The sequence below is a fragment of the Cetorhinus maximus genome, chromosome 3 (genome assembly GCF_964194155.1).
Source record: "Cetorhinus maximus chromosome 3, sCetMax3.hap1.1, whole genome shotgun sequence".
NCBI lineage: Eukaryota > Metazoa > Chordata > Chondrichthyes > Lamniformes > Cetorhinidae > Cetorhinus > Cetorhinus maximus.
This window is the reverse complement of record NC_135881.1, coordinates 20,223,412-20,240,657: the sequence shown is the minus strand read 5'-3', so window position 1 is coordinate 20,240,657 and position 17,246 is coordinate 20,223,412. Positions and strand designations below refer to the sequence as shown.

The 17,246-nt window shown below is 39.6% G+C and overlaps 1 protein-coding gene across 12 annotated transcripts in view; it reads left to right on the top strand.

The window, feature by feature from the left end:
- The window catches only part of kmt2ca (lysine (K)-specific methyltransferase 2Ca), a 455,613-nt gene that overhangs the window by 137,158 nt on the left and 301,209 nt on the right, over positions 1-17,246 (top strand). The gene's annotated exons all lie outside the window — the stretch shown is intronic.

Genomic DNA, 17,246 nt, shown 5'->3' with positions numbered 1-17,246 from the left:
GTTAGAGTCCCCTGCCATGTATTTTAAATTATATGGCACTGACTTTCCAACTGCTGTTCTTTCATCGTTGTTTGGATAAAATCCTGGAATTTCCTAATCAACATTATTGAGGGGGCGCCATCACCATTTAAGCAGGATTCCCGCTGGCACTGCCATCTTGACAACCAGTGGTGGGCAAACAGTATTCTCTAGATAGGCCCTGCAGCCAGAGCTTTTCTCTTGATGACTTGAAGGATGTTGAATGCCTCCCAAAAACTCTGTTTGTAAAATTACATCCACAGTTTTTGAGTGAATGTAAAGCTCATCAAGGATCTACTGCTTGGGATTATTGTTAACCTTGTAAGTAAAAATATTGCAATTTATTTCAGGGCATAAGGAATTAACACTCACATTTGTATTTGTGTTAGTGTGTATTGGGAGGCAGGAAGGAGGGCAGAAGGACATTGAGGTGTTTTTTTTAATACTGTAAATTATACTACCTTATGTGTCAAGTGAGCAATTGTTATGTCACTAATATGAGAATTTTTGGCTTTTATTTCCAAAATTTGGGATAGCTGAACCATAGAATAAAACACCAATGGTGTAACCTGATTTTCTGAAGTATATATACATCAAAAAGGGAGTGATTTGTAGCAGCATGTTTACAAAAATTACATTCACATCACAGAATGAGAAAAGTTTGTTGTAAATTTAACTAAAACATCCAGTACGGAATCTTAGAACCAACATACATATGCAAGTCTCAAACTTGTGCAGAATCTCAAGAGTTAGGAAGGGGAAAGCCAATTCTTAAGGTGCCGCAGAAATAATTTGTCTAAAGCTCCTTGAATGGAGAAACAAAACAGTCACTTTGAGTAATAGGGTTGGTAATGGCTATAAGAAAGAAAGTGGGTATTATGCATCCCCTTTCACATCCTCAGGACATCTCAAACACGTCATGGCTCAAGAAGTACTTTTTGAATTGTAGTCACTGTTTTAATGTAGGTGGATGTGGCAGCCAGTTTGCCCACCAAAAAGCCTCTTAAACAGCAACACGATAAATGATCAAAATGTTGGTCAGAATAGTGGAGAACTCCTTGCTCCTTTTTAAATAGTGGTTTGGATTCTTTCCCATCTTTCCCTCTAAGAGGGCAGCCGAAACCTTGGGTTAATATCTCATCTGAAAGAATAGTGCAGACTCTGACTTAGTACATTGGCACGTAACCTAGATTATGGGTTTATGTCTGGAGTAAAGTGGAGTCTCAGCAACCCTTCGACTCAGAGGTATAAGTGCATAACTACAACGCTGAAGAAAAAGTTGGATGGACTTGGCTTTTGAAGAATTTGTTAACGAAATGAATATTTTTGTATATTTTATATTTTGTGAAGGGTGGTGGGGAAGGCAGTGTATCTTGACAGCATTGTTGTTTGATGGGTTGGAGTTTGAGTTATGAAGGTAGTGGTTGGAGAAGTTGCGCAGGCAACAGAAATGTTAACAAGGGTTTCGATAGTGGTGCAGGTGTTAAAATTAGAGGCAGGCATTAGAAGTAAGCAGCCCTGGTGACAAATAAAATGAGAATTGAAGCTAAGCTCAGTGTAGAAAACAACACTAAGTTTGTGCACAGATGGGTGAAGTCAGGAGTAAAGTAAAACTTTTTCACACAGCGAGTGGTTATGGTCTGGAATGCACTGCTCGATTGTGGTGGAGGCAGGTTCAATCGAGGCATTCAAAAGGAAATTCAGTGATTATTTGAAAAGAAACAATGTGCAGGGTTACGGAATGAAGGCATAGTATGACAGCCGATGGTGAATGCTGAGTTGTTCAAATGCCAGAGGGAAACTTGAAACAACTATCATAACCAGTTTTTGCAATTTGTACGTTTCAAGATGCAGGCTTTGAATTCAGTTATAATAAGACCACTGAGTCTCAAGAGGTTTTTATAAAACTAAATGAACAATTTATTAATTAAAAAATTATAAGCACATACATATGCCTACAAATTACTACGATAAAAACTTCTTTAAAAAAAAATCCCCCAATTAATCTGATCCTCAGTTACACCCCCATTAAGACAACAGTAAAACACACAGATTTAAACAGACCCCTGGCAAAGCGTACTCTGGACAGTCACTTTCAAAATGGGTTTCTTTCAGCTCTGGCTCCTTGCAGACAGCAGCTTGAGGCTTACAGGCTGAAGGCTTTAGATCTTAAAATCCCTCTTTCACCAACAACCGCCTTTTCCTTTATACATATTTTCCTCATTAAATGCAAATTCTCATTGTATTACTAGGCTTTTTGAACTTTACCTCTTCTAATAATAAAACCTCTTTCATAGCATCAATTTTATTAGTAAGCTTTGGAAAAAATAAACACATTGCTTGGCTTCTTTTGGCTAGGTGTAATATTTCACCCATTCTTTTGAATGGTTTATTTAAAAATGCAAATTGCCCCCTCTTCACTTCACCTTGTAACTTCCCTATGTTTACCTAATTAACATTTTAAACCTACTTCTATACATCGAAGTCTCTAGACCAGCTGGCTTTCATCCAATTAAGACACACACACATCGACACAGACATTGCTAGAACTCTATTTTAAAATAATTTCAAATAACATTATAGACATTATTATATCTTCTTGACAAGGCAGGAGAATGGCACTAGGTGAAATTCTCATTTGGAGAGCCAGGGCAGACATAATGGACTGAATGGTCTCCTTCTGCGCTGTAGCTATTCTGTGAATTCGTCCTAATATTATCTTCTGAAGCTTGGTGTAAAATTTTGTTTGATACAGCTCCTGTGCAGTTCCTGGGATATTTTACTACATTATAGGTGCTATGTAAATACAAACTATTGGTGTTGATGTTAAGGGTATGAGTTTGTCCTTACTCCCCAGGTTTATCCTGCTGTACGTTGTTTTGGTGGGTTGGGAAGAAAATACAGCACCAGCTTAAATAAAATATTAGCATTAGGAGAATATCAGCTGATTTTCCAAAAAATGTAACAAGTGCAAGGAGGATCCCTTGGTATAGTACTATTCTATAAATAGATAATATACTTTGAATCATTCCTCAGTCATAATAACAAATTGACCACATGACAGGAGATCCCTCTCTGTGAGAAAAGGAACTAATGGTCTTGGCTGTAGCTACTGCAAAGTACCTTGTGTTGACTGAACTGCATTTGTGTTAGTTGTGGACTGTTCTGTGGCCTTGGGGAAAAAAAAAGGTGGGATGGGAGGGAGTGTATAAGTAAAGTATTATTTAATGCTAAAAAGTCTCTCGCGTCAAACTTGGAATACATTTCTATGTATTTTATTTTGACTTCAGTTAAAGCAGTTATTCAGTGCTCCTGCATTGTTTTCTAACCAGGTCTGCCTTAAATTTAATTTAAAAGTAAAATTAATTTGTTGATTTTTTTTGTGGGAGAAATAAAGTGAAATGTGCTTTTCTTTGATCTCAGATTTGTGTATATTATGAGAATTATCCTTACCCATGTGTTCCAGATCCAAATATAACACTTGATGTTGCTAGGAAAATCCATTAAAGAATCTTTGTGTATTTAATAAGACATCATTCAAATCTCCTACCATCTCCTCGGTGACATTGACAATTCAAGTAGCTGACTCTGTTCTTGAGTTGAACATTCACAAATTTTCCAAACTATCACCTTTTAAAATACATAAAATTGACTGCAATTTTTGAAATGCTTGTTTAGAAATGCAAGGAGGATGATAGATTAATAGCATCTAATAGAAAAAGTAGAAATTCTGGCCATTGAGCTACTTTCATGCAATATGTTGAACTGATATTGCACACTCTTATCTATGGTAGTTCGCAGAAGAAAATGCTGCTAGATTAACAGGCAGCTCCTTTGTTTTGGTTGTGTGCTTTAGCTGGATTAGTCAAATAGCAGATACTGAGATATTGGGTTGGAAGAGTTCTAAAGTAGTGCCACCAGTGACTATGATACCACTATATAATATCCAGTGGATGCACTGCAGGAGGTTACCAAGCCACCTTAGGTGGCAGATCTTCGGCCTGCAGCCTTCATTGCAAACAATGACAAGTAACAATGATCTCCAAGATGCATCGTGGAGATCGCCACAAAAACTAGCAATTCTTCAAGAAGACAGTCCACCATCAAATGCAACCTTACCTCTCTTTCCATGTCTTAAGATAAACAAAAAATGAAAAAAAAAAACAAAACTCCAAGTGAGACCTATAGACTTGACAATTATTTCATTTCAACATACAATTTGTATCTTTTTTTCTCCAGTGACTTTATCTACCTCTGCAGTTGATTACTATTCTGTTCATTCACACCCTTCGGGGTCATACTCCTGTTTCTGTTCTTCTCTCCCGTATCCCTATGAGATTTCCTTACCACCTATCTGCCCATCTGTTGTTAGGTCTGAAGTTTTTGACAAACCTGTCATGGCTTACTAAACTTTGTACTTGGTGTTGTCATCTAATTTCAAGATGGCGTTTTCCATACCCATATAAGTATATATCTAGCTCCCTTTTTAAAACAAACTATTAAAAACCTATTATTTATCAAAGAGGAGTTGAATTTAACAAATTCATGATTAACCCATGTCTCTCTGAACACCACCTAATTTTATCTTGAATTATGGGTTACAAGAATTTGCCCACAGTTGGTGTTGGGCAAGCTATTTATAGTTACCTAGTCTATCATTTTGTCTCACCCTGTACAAGGAATGGTGTTACATATTTCTTCTCCACCGATGCTGCCAGACCTGCTGAGTTTTTCCAGGTAATTCTGTTTTTGTTTAGGGTGTTACATATGCTTGTCTCCAGAATTAGCATATTGGAGGTGGTTTGAAAAATTGTTGCAAGACTCTATTTAAATGCATGATTTAGTTTCTTTTTTCAGATCCTCTAAATTTCCCTTGGTTCCCTAATACATTTTCTGTATTCCTGATACTAAGTATTGTTAGCCCTACAGATAGTTAACAGGAACAGTACTTAAATTTGGCATGTTCAATGTCTTGTGGTTGTGTACATATCAAAGCAGGAAGTCAGATGTGCTGTTGTATTTAGTAAGTTCAGTTGAGGTATTCAAGAGGGAATTCGATTATTATCTGAAAAGGAAGAATGTACAGGGTTACGGGCAGAAGGCGGGGGAATGTCACTAGGTGAATTGCTCATTCGGAGAGCTGTCATAGACACGACAGACAGAATGACCTCCTGTGCTGTAGTAATTCTGTGATTTGTTTTCAAGAAGTGGTATTAGAATATTTTTACTTGTAAACACCTATGTTCAACAGACCATCACTCCAGGTGGTTTCGTCTCCCGAGTCTCATTCGTGTGCCAAGCGCAATTGATAAAGCGAGTCTATTGCATCTATTCTGGTAATGCATGCAGCTTTGGGTAATTGGGTTCATTGCAAGTGACTAGGAATGCACATCACTTTTATTTGGTTAGATGTATTTGGCAAAGATCCAGTTCTGCCTGAGGTATTTTAACTCTTTCCTAGAATAAAATTCTGTTATGTGTTGAGGTTTTCGGGAGTTGAGAAACTAATCTAGGCTGACACTTCAGTTCAACGCTTCTGCAGTGGTGAGATTCCATCCGTTAGACAGGATGCTAAATTGTGGATCCATCTGCCTGTTCAGATCGATGTTTTAAAAACAAAATGGCTATTTGAAGATCACCAGAGGAGTTCTCCAATGTTCCTCTGTCAACCAACAGATTATTTGGTCATTTGTCTCATTACTATTTGTGGGACCTTGCAGTGCACAAATTTGGCTACTACGTTTTCCTACATTACAATAGTGACTATATGTCAATAAAAAGCAATTCATAGGCTGTGAAGCACTTAAAGACATCTTGAGCATGTCAAAGGTACTCTACAAATGCAAGTTTGTTCTTATTAGAAATGTTCATCCACTAACTTGATGCTAAGGCATATTGCTAATCTAAACACAAATGAGGCAGAATTTGCAATTTAATTTTTGCCTTTGGAACCTGTTACTCTGTAAACCCTCTGTCTCCCACCACCCCTCCCTACCCTCTTGTCGACCTGCTTTCAATTCATTAGCAATCTATGCGACCACTTGAGTGATTTTTGTTCTTCAGAGTTTCTGAACTGCTTGCTTTTGGGAACAAAATGCAATCCGTGAAAAGATGAAAGGCACTGGATTTGGCTCATTGCTCCAATGCTGAAAATCAACAAATATTCCTACAAAATCCGTTGCTTAGAAAACTTCTTGAAGGACATTTTTTATTGCTGCAGCTTTCTGCTGGAATTTGTGCTGTTATTGGGAAATACTATAGCATTTGCAGGAATTAGCTTTTTTTAAAACAAATGAAACGCGAAGTTTTACTCCATTGTGATTACTTTTATTCACACTCCTGCTGGTCCACTTCTCATGGACAAATGCTTGGCCTTGCAGCTTATGCTAGCAGTTAAAACCGGAAGCTCTACATTTGTGGAATCACATGTCATCCTATGAACATCGTAAGAATTGCCTGAGGAGTGGGATAGATGGGAGAATTCCTTATCTTCACTCTAAGGAATGCCTACTCCCCATATGACACTTCCATACAAAAACATGGACTGCAATGTAAAATTAGTGCATGTGGCTCTGTGAAGCAGCAACCGGTTAAGACTGAATCATGTATACCATCAAGATCCGAGATTTGATTTTTGGTTTGCACTAAGTTAATTTCTGACCTGGCTTTTGTGTCTTTGGCTAAGTGGGGAACAAAGTAGCCAGGGCTTCCACTCTTGATCACTATCCAGTGAACCCTTTCGAATATATGAATGCATGTGGGCATTGACTGAGTGTACTGTAAGGCTGGGCTATGAATCCATCCTTATTGGAATAAATTTGACTAAGCGTGTCATCTATTTAAGGAACTGTTCTCTGAGAGAACCGGCACCAGGAACTGTACACTAGCAAGAAATCAATGTCTTTGGTGGGAAGGGGAGATTATTGGAAAATGAGGGTTTTAAAAAAAAATACATTGGAGACAAGAGAAAGGAAGTACACATTGAATGGCAAAATTTCCAATGGTGTAGAAGAGCTCAGGGACATTTGTTGTAAAATTTGTTAAGGGTACTAGTGATGTAAATAAAACGCAAATGAAACACTTGACTTTTTGGTTGTATTTATTTTTTATAAAAGGAATATTAAAGGCGACTGACCAAGAGAAAGAGTTGAAGATTACTAGCTCATTTGGAAAGAACTAGTGGGACAGACTTGAGGTGGCACTGTATGGTCGTAACCCAGCACCCAGGTTTCCAAGAGGATGTTTCAGTATAAATAAAAGAATTAGTCTATAAATTTCTATGACTGACTATAACAAGGAAAAAACCCAATCAAGAGTAGACACTGCCAGGGAAACGGCAAGTTCCCTTCTTCCCTGGATATTCTTACGCACTCCCCTGGATATTCTTATGCACTTACTCACATCTAGTTAGAGAGACATTGATAACACTCATCTCCGTCTGATCTTACTCACTTGTTTTTGTCCAAGTTCGTGCAGCTGTGTGCTCAGTGAGATTTTTTCGGAATGAAAACCTCCCACCTTGTGCTGTCCGGCAGTAAAGTGCCTAGCTGTTCTATTTGGGACAGGGTGTACCGAAGATGTAAGCATTGGCCGAGGAACTGCAACATTTGAGAATTTGTTCCAAGCAAGTTGTTGGTAGCTATGTAAAACTGACATATGATGGAAATATTAATGGTGGTTTTATTTTTTGTATTGCATGATACGCTTATGAAGTATCTGAACTGATTCCAAGTATACTTCTACAAATCTACATTTGTCGATTTTGTGAATGAAGAATATCAGATATTAGACAATTTAATTTTTCCTAAGCTGTTAGTAAATATTTTTAAATGTCTGTGTATGGCACAAACAATTTTAAAATGTTATACATATAGCCCTGTGAAAGAATGCATAGTGATGGTGTTGATTGAAGAAAGCTAGTCTGGGTTCAAGAACTAGAATGTTGCTCTATGAAGAAACATTCTAGCCAGAGAAGATTTTGGATTATGAGCCAGAATAACTGGACAGGGTATTTCATGGTGTGCGTGGTTAATTGGACTTTATCCTGCATTCTTCATTTAAAACCATGTTTTGTCCTATAAGTTGCTGAAATTGAGAGTTGATAATGTGGGAAGGAACAGGGAATCTGGGACCTCTGCGGATGATGGAACCATTGAGATTTGAGGCTTGGGAGATAAATGAAAAATGATGATTTAGAGCGGGCGAATTCAATGTCAAGCCTGGTACAGAAGGGAAATACAGAGGGAAAGAAGGATCACATTAAAAGAGAAAAATGACAAAGGAAAAATAAGAATTATAATAAATTTGTCATTTAAAAAATCCCCAACATTTCACCATCTGTAGGAATGAGACTCCACACATTCTCTTTCTGGACCAGAGAAGTTGATTTGCAGTCATTATCTGGGCAAGTGGGAATGTCAACCTTGGAGGGCAGCTAACCTAGGGGAAGGAAAACTTGGATTTTAAACCCCCAGCTTTGGGCCAAATAATAAAATCTTCATTGGGTGACAGTGCGGAAGAACACAGTGGTAACGGACTGGATGATGATGTAGAAAGGGCAGGTGAGGCTCTCCAACTTGTTTAGCAGCTCACCCAGCAGAAGGACAACTCCAGAATCTATACCTGCATCTTTTCAGCGGCGCTTGTGGAACATGTTATACCAAGCTACGAGATGATGTGCACAATGCCCAAGGGTCCTACATACCTTACAAAAAATCACTAGCAAGAAAAGCCAGATACCATCAAGCAAAACACACGTTAAAGACCAAACTAAAAGATAAAGAACCAGTGGTGGGAGAGCAAGGCAGCCGAGTTTCAGGAAGCTGCTGATGAGTACAAGCTCTGATCTATCCCTGGCCCAAAACCAATGGTATGACACCCTTCCACTCAGCAGATAGCAATCAGCACCTAAAGAACAGATATGAGACTCTCTCATTGGGCAGAGCACTTCAACAATCTCTTGAACCAAGAATCCACAGTGTGCTACAATGTCATTGAATCACTTCCGCAACATTGTGTTCTGGACAAGCTTGCCCTTGGTCCATCTCAAACCAAAGTCACTAAGGCTCTTAAGCATCTATTTGTGGGTGAGTCTCTCGGAGTTGATGACGTTCCAACCGCAGGATTCAAATACAAAGGATCTCACGTGGTTAGGAAACTCATTAGTCAGAAGAGATTAATCTGGAACCAGGGCCCCAAGATTGCAAAGATGCTTCCATTACCCACCTGTACAAACAGAAGGGAAGCAAGTCTGTCTGTGATATTCATTGCGGTATTTCACTTCTCTCCACAGCTGGAGAAATTCTTGCAAGAGTTATTCTCAATGGGATTGTTACTCATCTTATAGACTCGGTGTACCCAGAATCGCAATGTGGTTTTTGTACTAGACAAGGAACGGGCAACGTGATCTTTGCAGCATGTCAAATTCAAGACAAGTCCCGCAAACAGAACAAGGACCTGTTCGTTGACATATTCATTGACTTGACCAAGGTCTTCGACACAGTAAACCATTAAGGCCTGTGGAAAATGCTGTACAAATATGGTTGCCCTGTAAAGACGATCAGGGTCATCTGGTCATTTCATGACCGCATGATGATGAGTGTGACGGAGAATGGTGCATTTCCTGTCACTAGTCACACCAAGCAAGACAGCGGAAAAGCTTCAGTTCTGCTTGCCATCTACTTTTCAGCCATACCCTTTCAAAGATCTCGACATAGGAGTACACATTCAGTTCAGGACAGATGCCTGCCTGTTCAATCTGTGAAGGCTCAAGGTTCGCACACACATTATAGAACAGCTACCAAGTGAACTCTGTTTTACAATGACTGTTCTCATAGCACACACTCCGGAGGACATCCAGCAGCTTGTTGACCACTTTTCTCCAGCCTCAGAATGTTTTGGCCTTACAATACGACTGAAAAGGAGAGTTCTACCAACCTCCAGCCAAAAAATCCAAGACGCCATAGACACAATGAACAATACACCTCCCTACTCAGTTCAGAAGTTCTGCTATCTTAGAAGCATCCTCTCAAACAACACCACATTAGATGATGTAATCATCCATTGCCTGGCAAAAGCAAGCTTGGCATTTGGCAGACTCGCCCACAGGCTTTGGAGAGAGCATGAGGTTTGTCTTGACAAAGATCCATGTCTACCAGGCAGTGGTTCTCATCACTTTTTTCTATGGCTGTGAGGCGTGGACAACTTACCAGTGACCCTTAAAGAAGCTAGATGCATTTTACCTATGCTGCTTAAGATCTATCTGCAACATCAAGTGGCAGGATAAAATCCCTAACACTGAGGTGCTGGCAAACTGCCGTAAACCTGTTTTTAAGAGCATGCTCATCAGAGTTCAGCTTTGCTGGGTCAGCCATGTTGTTTACATAGAGGATTCCTGGTTATAAAGGTGGTATTTTACTGAGTACAGAAATCTGCATTTTGGACGTCTCAACTTGGATACAAAGGCACTCTGAAAGTCAATCTCAAAGCCTGTAAGTTGGGCCTGATACATTGGTGGGCGGAAGCAACCTGGGGCAGATCCAAATGGAGAAATCTTTGTCATCAAGCGATCTCAGGAGAACAGAGTCAGGCCTTTAGAGGACAAACGAGCACACCACAAAGCCAGTGCCTTCACCAACCCCTCCAAGAATGACTTCATATGTAATCTTTGCAATCGGATCTGCAAATCAAGATTTGGTTTATCATCACAAATGAGACGACACCGATCGAGACGGTGGATGGCTGGGCTCCTTTTTGAACACCCATCTGTCGAAGCGACAGGACAATTGATCATCATCCAAAATTATCACATAATTAAAAGAATACTTGTGCTGTTAGTTACTAGATTTGACTTTCTGTGGAAAGTTTCATGGTCAATTAATGTGCAAATACAGAAATTCATGAAAATTAGGGTGGCTAAGGGTAAGATACTATTTTTGTGATAATACCGGTGGAACAGTGATTTGTAATTCTTAGTTTGTCTCCTCACCACGAGCTTCCTTTATAAGGGTAGTCATCATCACATTTTTACAGGAAATTCTAGCCAGTTGCAAAGTTCAGCTGTGGTTGAAGCTAGACAGTGCTTGCTGACATGGGTATTGAAACTTTAGGAGCATTTTTTTGTTTTGCTTAGAGCATGGAGCACATAGGTCATCAGTTCTCAGTTGCTGAAAGTGAATCATTAAACAGAAAACTTAGCAGTGCCTGTTACATTAGGCACAGAACAGCCCTCCAATAAATCATCACTGGTGCAGGCACTAGCTCAAATGTGTTTTTGTTGTGGTTTCAGTATTCAATGTGCTCTGAATGAGTACCTATACTTAAGGTCATTTAACGATGGACTAAAAGTCCATAGGGATTACCATGTTGTTTTGACTCTAAATTTAATGTTAACTTAAAGAAAAGAAATGGATGCTTTTTTAAAAAAAAGTGCAGCTTTAGCAGTTTAGAGTTTGCGTGCCTTTTATGAAATGAAAAATGCTATCAACAATGCCATGTTGAGGTTAAATGTGTAGGTGTCATTTTTAAAAAGGTGTAATGAACTATGAAAGAAGTAATTTAACCATGGGTTGATAATTGAATGACTGCCATAGCTTTTCAGCATCCTGAATACACTTTTGCTAGCGATTTTCAGGTATGTGAGTGATTAAAGGCACATTTTTTGGTTGCTGTAATTTTGTTGCTGGCGAATTTTTAAAAAAGTCAAGCTTCATTGATGTTTGGTTGCTGTCTATTAATCCAATAAAAAATTTTAGTTAATTAAAACATACATGTGTTGACGTCCAAACTGATACCAAAGTTATTCCCTGAATAAAAAGAATTGCAACTAGAATTGAGTCAAATGGCAAGCACCTTTTTAGAGCAATGTTTTGGTGGAACGAGCCCCAATGGTGTTCAGATTACAAATTCAACAAGTACAACAATTTATTTCTATATAGCGCTTTTAACATAAAACATCCCAAAGAGCTTCACAGGAGCATTATAAAACAAAGGATGACACTGAGCCATGTAAGGAGATACTGGGTCAGTTGACCAAAAGCTTGATCAAAAAAGTAGGTTTTAAGATGTGCCTTAAAGGAGGAAAGCAAGGTAAAGAGGCGGCGAGGTGTAGGGAGGGAATTCTGGAGCTTGGGGCCCAGGCAACTGAAGGCACGGCTACCCATGGTGGAGTAATTATGGTTGGGAAGGCACAAGAGGCCAGAATTAGAGGAACACATATCTGGTGGTGACAAGGCCATAGAGGGATTTGAAAACAAGGATGAGAATTTTAAAATCAAGACATTGCTTAATTAGGACCCGTCAGAGGTCAGCAAGCTCAGGGGTGATGGGGGAATGGGATTTACTATGAGTTAAGACATGGGCAGCAGAGGTTTGGATGACTTCAGGTTTACAGAGGGTAGAAAGTGGGAGACCAGCCAGTACAGAAATCTCTGGTTTCCCCTATTAAGGCTGTGATAAAGGAGAGGGAATGTTTTGAGAATTTTCTTGTGTAGTTTAGTTGGGAATGGAGGGGTGAAATTCTTGCATTTTCCTACAAATTGAAGGGAGATTTTGAAAATTTCTCCATAAATTCAGTTTTAAGTATTACCTTGCTAGATTTGTGCGTGATTAGGTTACATGTTTAAAAAAAGGAATTTGTCAATTGGTTGGCAAAAGTTCAAACAACAGCAAATTTGAAGTCCACTGAAACTCAACACCATTAGGTTTTTCCACGAGCTGCTAAAATAATCAAGGGTGCCCAAAAATTACTGTGATTGTTTTTTAATAGGCTAATTTACCCATAATTGTCTTGCTTTTGTTTTTGGCAACTTTTTATACGAATCAGTTGGGATTTGTTTTCCAGAAACCATTTATAACCAGCTGTGCTTTGAAGTTATTGTTGTGCAATGTGTCCTTTTTTTTGATGTACGGCAAGTAGTTTGAATAGGGGAGACGGTGGCATAGTGGTAATGTTATTGAACTGGTAATCCAAAGACCCAAGTTAATGCTCAGGGGACATAAACTCAAATCCCACCATGGTAGCTGGTGGAATTTGAATTCAATAAAATCTGGAATTGAAAGCTTGTGGTCACCATTACTATCATCGATTGTTGTAAAATCCCTAATGAGAGATTTCCCCTCGAGGGAAGAAAATCTCTCCTCCTGGCCTGGCCTACATGTAACTCCAGATCCGCAGCAATGTGGTTGACTCTTAACTGCCTTCTGAAATGGCCTAGCAAGCCAAGGGCAATTAGGATTGGGCAAGAAATGCTGGCTTTGCGATGCCCAATTCCCATGAAAGAATTTTTTTAAAAATTGGTCCCTCCCAAACTATCTGCCAAGCTTGACAAATTACCAGTTAAACCAGTGGCACAGTATGAAGTGTATTGCTGAATTTAAATCCTGTGCATTTGTTTGCGTGACGGTAATGAAAACGGGTTTCTCCCGAAGACTGCATTATTTCATGAATTTCCGTGTTTATAGCCAGGTGAGAAATAAAGTAAACTTTGAAGAAACCTCACACAGCATTGGGGAGACAAAGGGAGTCTTTGAGAATTCACTTACAGAACAATCAAAGTGACAGATCTTACGATCATAGCCACATTGGCCTTAACTGCCTTTGCTCACTCACCCCCGAGAGGAGTCCCATCTCTCTCTCCCCCTCTCTCAAAAAACAATTGCATTCATTCCTTAACCAACAACTGGAAACAACGTACAGAAGCAGACCACAAAGAGTTAATCAACCTTTAAAGTCAGTGACAAACATGTGCTCACTGTCTTACAAACGCACAAAGAAAATAGACGCAAGAATTACAAATATTCCCACAGCTGACGCATGCACAATTTCCCTTTTTCATTTCACATACAGCAAAACTTGTGGGCTATTTCCAACTTAACCTACTCTAACCATTATCTTTAACTTCAAAGTTTACTTTATTTCTCTCGCCTTCTCCGTTGATACACAAAAAAACTACAGCCCCAAAACTAGTCAGTTTAAAGTTAAAAGCACTTAAACTGTAACACCCGTATTAGGTGTTTACCGAGTCCTAAATAGCTGTTGATAATTATAATCATGCTGCTTTCCTCTTTGTCCTTGTCTGGGCTCCCATGATTCTTTCTGCTTAGCCACGCAGTGGGTGGGGGGGTCTTCCGGATTCTATTCTTCCTTTCTCATCTTCTTTATTAATTTCTCATGTTTATCTGTTATAAGTTTGGTTATCGATCCTTCTGGTCCCCACTCATTCTTGACTAGTTGGACATGGGTATATGGTACCTCATCTCTGGCTTGCACTCCAGCAGTTTTGACCTGCCTATCCCGTGGTGCGGCTGTACGTGGCCTGTCGTCTCGGGACAGTTCTGACCTGCCTACTGGTGGCTTGTGACTAATGGTACCTCACCTCTGGCCTGCACTCTGGCGGCTCTGACCTGCCCATCGCCTGGTGCAGCACTACATGGCCTGTCACTTAGGAATGGTTCTAACCTATCTACTAATGGCTAACTGCACAGCTCCTGTTTCCTCACCTCGGGTTCGAGTCCCTGTGAATTGTAACGCATGATCACCGGACTCGGACCCTAACTATGGGCAGTAAAAGGTACTCATCCGCCTGGTATGCCCAACTGACTGGTTCCTCAGTTGCTAGTGGAGACCCTGTTCGCAGCACTAATTGTTGTGGAGCATCTAAAGACAATCGGCACAGAGTCAGCTCCAGGTGAATCAAGCAGCAGTTTATTCAGTACAAGCATTCATACAGGGGATAGCACCCTCAGATTGCTCGAAGAGGCTATTCAAAGGTACACAGTTTCTGTCATGTATTTGTACCACCTTTGTGATACTTTATCACTAACTCACATTGTTCTTATCTTGTACGTCTAGTATGCAATTACAGATGAGTTTACAAAATATTCACGGAATGACCTGACCTTGATCTCAAACAATGCCCACAGTTTAGTGAATCATGAACTTTACCTTATCCATGCTGGCAATTTACTACATTGTCCAGTCATCTGCATATCTTAGCCTGGCCCTGAAGGTCACATTCCTTAGCTTATCATGGCCTGAGCCATAGTTCAGTCATCAACTTCCTGGTTTGACCCAAAGGTCACATTCCTTGCTACATCCACTCTTGTGTTTTTTTTTATGGCAAACACTTTTAAACCTTGAAGCAGCATTTGGTCAAGCCTGGATAATCCCATGGAACACTACTTCAAACTACAAGCTATTGATTTCGGTTTCCTTTCCCACCGTTTTATCAGGAAGTGTCATGCTTCCTCTCAGCACCTTACCATGATAAACTGACATTGGAAATTAACCAGTGTGGAGGAGGGAGCTGAACTTGCATCCCACGACTCTGGTGTTTTGCGCCAATATTTCATTGCACTGCTATGACAACTGCTTTAGAAGGCTGGTAGGCTTTTTTCACACAGCAGATTATAAGGATGTTAATACTTTGCCATAAGCAGCAATTGATGCCAAGTCATTTAAAAGGGAATTAAATAAGTACTTAGAAATTTATAAAAAATAATTCAAGTGAAGAGGGAACGTTGGAAATTTAAAAAATTGAAGTGTAGAGGGAAAGAACTGCAATTTGGGATGGAAGTAGATAGCACTGGTGGAATCTCTATTCAGGAGGTGCAAATTATATGATGTTTTCATGTAAGCAGTAAAAATTTATTTTTTAACTATTCATCTGTCCACTGTCTTGGCCCTTTCACTGTTCCTTTTTAAAATATTTGCATTTTGTTTGATCTGCAAAAGCTAGCAATATGCTAGCAGTATAATTTTAGCAAAGTTGCAGAACATTATTGAAATTGGGACATGTATTTTCAAAGATTAGGACTGGAGTTGAATGATCGGGTACCCTGGGAAGGGTTTGTCAACTTTTATTGTTGCAGTTAATACATTCAAGTGCAAAATTTTAGTTAATTTCTTCTAACCACTGATAAAAATTGATATCAAAATTATTGTGTAGTCTTAGTAATAATTTTTTTTTATTCGTTCATGGAATGTGGGCGTCACTGGCTAGGCCTGTATTTATTGCCCATCCTTAATTGCCCTTGTTCAGAGGGCATTTAACAGTCAGCCACATCGCTGTGGGTCTGGAGTTACATGTAGGCCAGACCAGGTAAGGATGGCAGATTTCCTTCCCTAAAGGACATTAGTGAACCAAATGGGTTTTCACAACAATCGGCAATGGTCATCATGAGTCTTTTAATTCCAGATTTTTATTGAATTCAAATTCTACTATCTGCCGTGGCGGCATTCGAACCCGGGGCCCCAGAGCATTACCCCGGGTCTCTAGAATACTAGTCCAGTGACAATACCACCATGTCACCGCCTCTCCCTAAATTTGCATTATAGAGTACCATTGAAGCGGCATATAAGTCGACCCAGCATATAAGATTACCTCATTTTGTTCGGTGCTGAAAATCACGTTTAGGACTATACTCAGCATATATGTTGATCTTCCTTTTCTGCTAAGAAATGCTACCTGCACCTTAGGAATCGGTCTCAATTTTTCACTTCAGAAATATATGTTTTACTCGCCTTATAAGTCAGTGCATTGGATCAAGCAGACTGGGCTGCCAAGAAGATGCATGGGAATTTAAGACGCCCACACAGTGCGTGGCAAGCAATGAACTGAAATAAGTCCTCCATCAAAAAGAATGAAGTACGAGCTGGTTTTAAGCTAAAAGTCTTAACATTTAACTCACCAAATAACTGATGATGTGAGGGAATTTGGTGTTGTGAAAAACTAGTGTGAGATGGAAGGAGGAGGAATCTGCCTTGGTGAAGATGCCCAAGACAAAATGCGACAGGAGAGCAGGGACCAGCCGCTGACCTGACCTGGAGAAGCATGCATTGGAATGGGTCCTTGAAAATTGTCAGAATGGTTACATCACCAGTCTTGCAATGCGTATTGTGAGGGAATCTGTGTCATTAAATTCAAAGTTTGCATGTTTTTTGAGGCAAACCCTACCTCAAAACAGAAACCGAACTGAAAATGGAAACTGAAAGGGAAGCATAAATGGTAAACTTCGAAGTGAAATTGAACTTCCCAGTTTCCAAGGAAAGCAAAAAGAAACTGACATTGGAAAATCCAACCTGAATCTTGTTGAAAGATAGAAAAGGGCACATCAATTCAAGCTGAGCGGCAGCAGTTGTTGAGTCCACTGATGCAGTCCAAGCAAGCTGAAGAAGAAAGTCCAGATCCAGAAACTGCAAATAAGTTACTGCAGCTATTTCTGTTACT